Below are 6,000 nucleotides of genomic sequence, written 5' to 3'. Positions count from 1 at the left end.
CAAACATCTATAACTCCAGTTCCAGAGGATCTGATGAAGTCTGATGACCTCCATGGGTACCAGGCACTCGTGTGATGCACAGACATACATGTTGGCAAAACATTCATACCCATAAAATCTAAAATGTTTTTTAAAAAAGCCTTGAAAAACTAGTAAATAAATAAACCAAAACATTGTGAAAGCACAGAGGGAAACATGTAGATGACCTGACCCTGGGTTTGACAATGGCTTGTAGAGACAGCAACAAGGTCCAGTCCATGAGAAAACTAAGCTGGAACAGTGAGATACTGAGTCTGTCATGGTAACCACCCACATAAAGGCAGAGAGGTTCTGGGAAATGGCAGAGTGGGCGGCTCCAAGAATCCATTTTCCCAACTAGACAACAGAATCTGAGAGGCAGTTATTTAGGGGTTCCCCAAAAGCTTGTAAGTCTCAAGAGAAGGCTTGTGGTCCCATGTTGTGTTAACTGTCATGATTTGGGAAACTAATACTTTTTAAAACAAAAATAACTATTCATTTAAAGCTAGTCACAAGTTATTTTGCTTTTTACATAATTTAAGAGACTAATGTACGAAGTTGGTTTATATTTGGGAGCACACAATGGACAAGGATATAATTTTGTGATATCAATAACCAAAACAGATGGGGAAGGAGCTATGTGGGAGCAGAAGTTTGTATGTTATTGAAGTCCAGCTGGTTTATAAATCCAAATTAGAATATTGTGCCTTTAATTAACCCTAAGAGCCAACTCAGCAGACAGATCACACCTGTAGCTCCAGCACGAAGGAAACTGAGGTAGAAGGATTCTGTTAGATGCCAGCCTGGACCACATCATGTGACACTGTCTCAAAGAAAAAAATCTTCATGGTAACCTCTTAAGAAGACAGTGATAGATTGTATAAAGAAATGAAAAAAGAACTCAGATGTTTTTGTTTCACTACAAAAAAAAAAGTGTAACAAAAAGATAGTAATTCCAAAAATGAAAAAACAACCTTATACTGTACAGAAAATAATTACCATAATGGCAGAAATCCTTTCTTAGCAGTGACTAAAAAGATTAAACTCTCCATTCAAAGACAAGGCCTGGGATGTGTTATGCTAGACACCTCCAAATAACTCTTCCCTTGAGAAATCTCACGGTAACAATGACAGGACAAAGTGCAGAGGTGAGAAAGAGAGGGAGTCCAGAAGAAGTCAAGATAGAAGGTTGATCATGGTATCAAATGCCTTAGAAAGGCAGAGGCAGATCTCTCTGAGTTGTAGGCCAGACAGCCAGCCACACAACAGCCAGGGCTACATAGAGACCTTGTCTCAAAGAGAAAGAAAGAAAGAAAGAAAGAAAGAAAGAAAGAAAGAAAGAAAGAAAGAAAGAAAGAAAGAAAGAGAGAAAGAGAGAGAGAGAGAGAGAGAGAGAGAGAGAGAAAGAGAGAAAGAGAGAAAGAGAGAAAGAAAGAAAGAAAGAAAGAAGGAAGGAAAGAAAGAAGGAAGGAAAGAAAGAAGGAAGGAAAGAAAGAAGGAAGGAAAGAAAGAAGGAAGGAAAGAAAGAAGGAAGGAAAGAAAGAAGGAAGGAAAGAAGGAAGGAAAGAAGGAAGGAAAGAAGGAAGGAAAGAAGGAAGGAAAGAAGGAAGGAAAGAAAGAAGGAAGGAAGGAAGGAAGGAAGGAAGGAAGGAAGGAAGGAAGGAAGAAAGAAAGAAAGAAAGAAAGAAAGAAAGAAAGAAAGAAAGAGAAGGGGGGGGAGAGGGAAGGAGGGAGGGAGGGAAGGAGGACAAACAAGATGGCAGACAGCTCAGCCAGGAAAGGTGCTTGCCACCATCAAGCCCAAAGATCTGAATTCAGTTCCTGGAACTCAGATCTTAGAAGGACAGAACCAATGATTCCACACCTGTGCCAAGGCACACGAACATTCCTCTCCACACAAAGTGTGGAGATAAATACAATAATTTTTTTTAAATAGAGTAGCTAAAAAGCACCCAAAACAACAAATGGTACAGAAAAGTTAAAAATGACAGTTTTATGGAACATATACTTAGTCATTAGTTTGGAAAGACCAAAGTTACTCTTTAAAAAAAGAGGGCTGGGAATGTAGTTCAGTTGGTAGAACCAGTGTGCACAAACAGGGTGTGGTAATACATACCTGAAATCCCAGCTCTCAATTGGGGGATGGATGAAGGCGGAGGAATCAGAAGTTCAAGGTTATCCTTGGCTACACAGGGCAGCCTGTGCTACAGAGATTCTGCCCCCACCAAAAGGAAAATATTTCATAAAGACCTGAACAGAAAGCCCATATGTGCAGCAGCCACTCAGGTGATACCCAGAATAAATGGAGACAATTGCCACAAACACCTGCAGTCAGGTTCATGGCAAAGCTTAGTTTTCCGGTTGCTGCCTGGTAGAGCAAATCAAGGGAAAAGCAGGCTTTCCAGTCTATGATGACAAGGACGTCACAGTGACTGGAGTTTACCGCAGCTGATCACAGTACACCCTCGCCAGAAAAGAGCGACATAAATGCTATGTGCCAGTGCTCAGCAGACTTTCTCCACTCTTAAAACAGTTCCGAATCCCCTGCCCAGAGAATAGCGCCACCCCCAGTGGAGGCGTCTTCCCACCTCAATTAACATAATCAAGATAATCTCCCACAGGCTTATTCAGAGGTTAGCCTTCCTGGTGATTCTAGGTTCTCAAGTTGATTATTAGCACTACCCAGCCCAGCTGGTTACAACCTGCAAGGTGGGAATGACCCAAATGTCCACTCCTAGGAGCCCATGAACAATGTGAACACTCTTCAGTCCTTCAGACATGCGGTGTTGACTCAAAGTTAAAGTGGAGTTGACGTAGTTTTTATGTAAAGATTCCTAACCCGAGGCCTGAGGATTTAAGAGTCCCTTGCCTGAAGCATCAAACCAGTGGCAGCTGGTTGGTGGCTGGTAGTTGCTGGAACAAGGAAACAGGTAGTGAAGCTACCTGGAACAAGGTTTATATTGGACTTTTATAATGGTCGTATCCATTGCACCCCCCCCCCTTTTTTTTTTTTGGTCAAAATGCTGGGGATCTAGGGTTAGGTTATAACTCATATTAGGCAAGGCCTCCCAGCACTGAATTACAACTTAGAGTTGTGATCCTACTTCAACTTTTAAAAGTTAAAGGCCGGGCGGTGGCGGTGCACACCTTTAATCCCAGCACTCGGGAAGCAGAGGCAGGCGGATCTCTGAGTTCGAAGTCAGTCTGGTCTACAGAGCAAGTTCCAAGACAGCAAGGGCTATTCAGAGAAACTCAAAGAAAAAAAAAAAGTAAATATGTTCGATACAAAAATTTGTCAATTATGTTTATGAAAACGCAAAGCCCGTCCATAGCACAAAAATGACGAATCAGTGAGAAATGCTAACCTTGGAAATGCTGCAGCCAAAGAGCAGGAGCTTGAGACCTGCCTGTACCGCGCAGAGCAAACCTGGCGCCGCCCCAGCACTGTGACGTTGCCTGCGGCGACAGAGGCCTGAAGACCTTAAGACTTGCAGGACAGTACCTTCCACCTAGGGCCGCACGTGCTCAGCTACTGGGACGCCTTGACGAGAAGGCCTGGTCTGGCAGTCATCTCTGGACTCAAGCCCAGCATGGATCACGAGGGAGTTTAACCCGCAGACACCTGGGTACGTTCGCCAGGACAGGCCCCGCCCTGTTGTGACCTCCTCCACGCTTCCTGGACACGAGCCCCGCCCTCAGCAGGTTTCCTCTTTGTGGAGCCCGCCCACCGTTCCGCCCTGTGCGCAGGATTTTGGCATTCTTGCGTGTTGACTCTTATGGGCTCAGCCTTGTGGGGCTTCTAGTGATCGCTCCCCATGGCTCTGGGGCTGGTGTAAAACTGAGCCTCTGTTGACGCCCCCTACCCTCTGCCACCCTGTCCTGCTGCACAGCTTGGTCAACCCAGGACACCTGTCCTAGAACAGTGGACCGGCCTGCTATCCTCCCCATGGCCCTCCTCTGTCTGCTAAGGTGTCACGCTAGGCTTCTCATGGGACCCTCCTGTCTTGTTCAGGCTGCCCCTGGGGGACAGGCTGGGACAGGCTGGCTCTCCCATCAGGCCTAGGGATGACAGGTTGCTGGGCCTGGGAAGGAAGATTTAAACCACACTTTGACAGCAGGTAGGCTGGCTTTAGCAAGGGCCTGGACACCATACTATGTGAAGTTTTTGAGCAATCTGTGTTTGGGCTGGTGCTGTTACAGCTAGAATTCCATGACAGGAGGCACTTTAACTAATAGAATGACCTGGTCAGTTCAGGTTAAGGCGCAGACCAGAAGGGAATTGTCCATGAGGTGCACAGGCACTGGATTGTAAGCAGTGTGTGCCAGAGGCAAGCTCAGTGCTCTGAATGGGAAGTGGTAGCTGCCGCCTTCCAAGCCACCTTCATTCCTTCCTACCCTTGGGCTGATAACCTGCCTGCTTCACCACCTATTGTCCCCTTTGGCAGCCTTGATTTCACAGCCATGTCCTTCTCTTGGGCTGGGTGGAAATTAGGAAGTGGCCACATCTCTGTGAGACCTGCCAGAAGGTGCTGAAACCTGCCGCAGATGGCCCCTACCCTTCTGTCTGCTTTCACAAATGACCAGGCATTGGAGTCAACTCTGGCCTAGCACTCCTCAAAACGGTATTTCAGGCTTGAAGAGGCATAAACCCAGAAAAGAGAGGCAGAAGACCTAGCTAGGTCGAGGGCCTTGGCATCCAGAAAAGCTCTGAGTCCAACCCCACCTGGTTTCTGGGGTTGCTCTTGAAATAACACACAAGTATGGGGCTGGAGAGATGGCTCGGCCGTTAAAGGCTAGGCTCACAATCCAAAACTATAACACACAAGTATTATAAAACAAACAAGTGAACACTCCCACATACAACTTATATACACTTAGGGAACATGACAGTGTGATGAGGATGGCCCCCATTTTGAATTTTGTGCTTTACTGAAGGTGTGTCACTGGGGTTGGCTTCAGAGTTGTTATTGTTTTTGGTTTTGTTTTTTTTGTTTTTCCTTCAAGACAGGGTTTCTCTGTGTAGTCCTGGCTGTTCTGGAATTAGCTCTGTAGACCAGACTGGCCCCAAACTCAGAGATCTGCCTGCTTCTGCTTCCCAAGTGCTGAGATCAAAGGTGTGCAGCACCACTATCCAGCCAAGAAAGCTCCCAATTAGGACACGTTGGGATTGTTTTTATAAGTTTCTCAGTCATGGTGTCTCTTCACAATAATTTGCACAGTAACTATAAAACATCAAAACTGAGGCCCAGAGAGTTGAGGGCCCAGAGGATCTTCTTTGACAGTGTTAAATATAGGGATCTGCTGGGCGGTGGTGGCGCACGCCTTTAATCCCAGCACTCGGGAGGCAGAGGCAGGCAGATCTTTGTTGAGTTCAAGGCCAGCCTGGTCTACACAGCAAGATCCAGGAAAGGCTCAAAGCTACACAGAGAAACCCTTGTCTCAAAAAACCAAATATATATATGGTTTAGGTCTAGAACACTTGCTCCTAGGCACAGGTGCAGTGCAGAGGTGAAGGGTCAGAGGTTAGCAGAGCCTGGGGTAGGCAGATGCTGCACCTTTTCATGGTGGTGGAACTTGCTGTAGCATGGTACATGGGAAAGCAGTGGGGCACACAGTGAGAAGTGGATATTGTCCTAGCTTGATCAGGAAGGCTCCTCTGGAGTCTACACTGGGCTGGCATCCTCCTGCAAGACTCTTACATGGAAAGGGGTGGGGGCTTGGAAGGAATGTGCCTAGATAGGGTGGCTACCCCAGGGGACCTCTCTCACCAAGAGGTGCAGAAACACATGGTCTCTGCTTCCCTGGCTATCCTGCTGATTGACAGTCACAGCTGGGGTCCACCCATCACTACAGGACACCCACTTCTTCATCACCCTATCTGCCAATTCCCAGTAGCACAATCCCACCCAGCAGCCTCTATCAACTGGGACAAAGGACACAGCTGAGCACTTCAAATGCCCAGAGCAGAGGTAACTAACAACA

Source organism: Onychomys torridus, chromosome 5, assembly GCF_903995425.1.
Source record: "Onychomys torridus chromosome 5, mOncTor1.1, whole genome shotgun sequence".
NCBI lineage: Eukaryota > Metazoa > Chordata > Mammalia > Rodentia > Cricetidae > Onychomys > Onychomys torridus.
Note: the sequence above shows the minus strand (reverse complement) of the source record.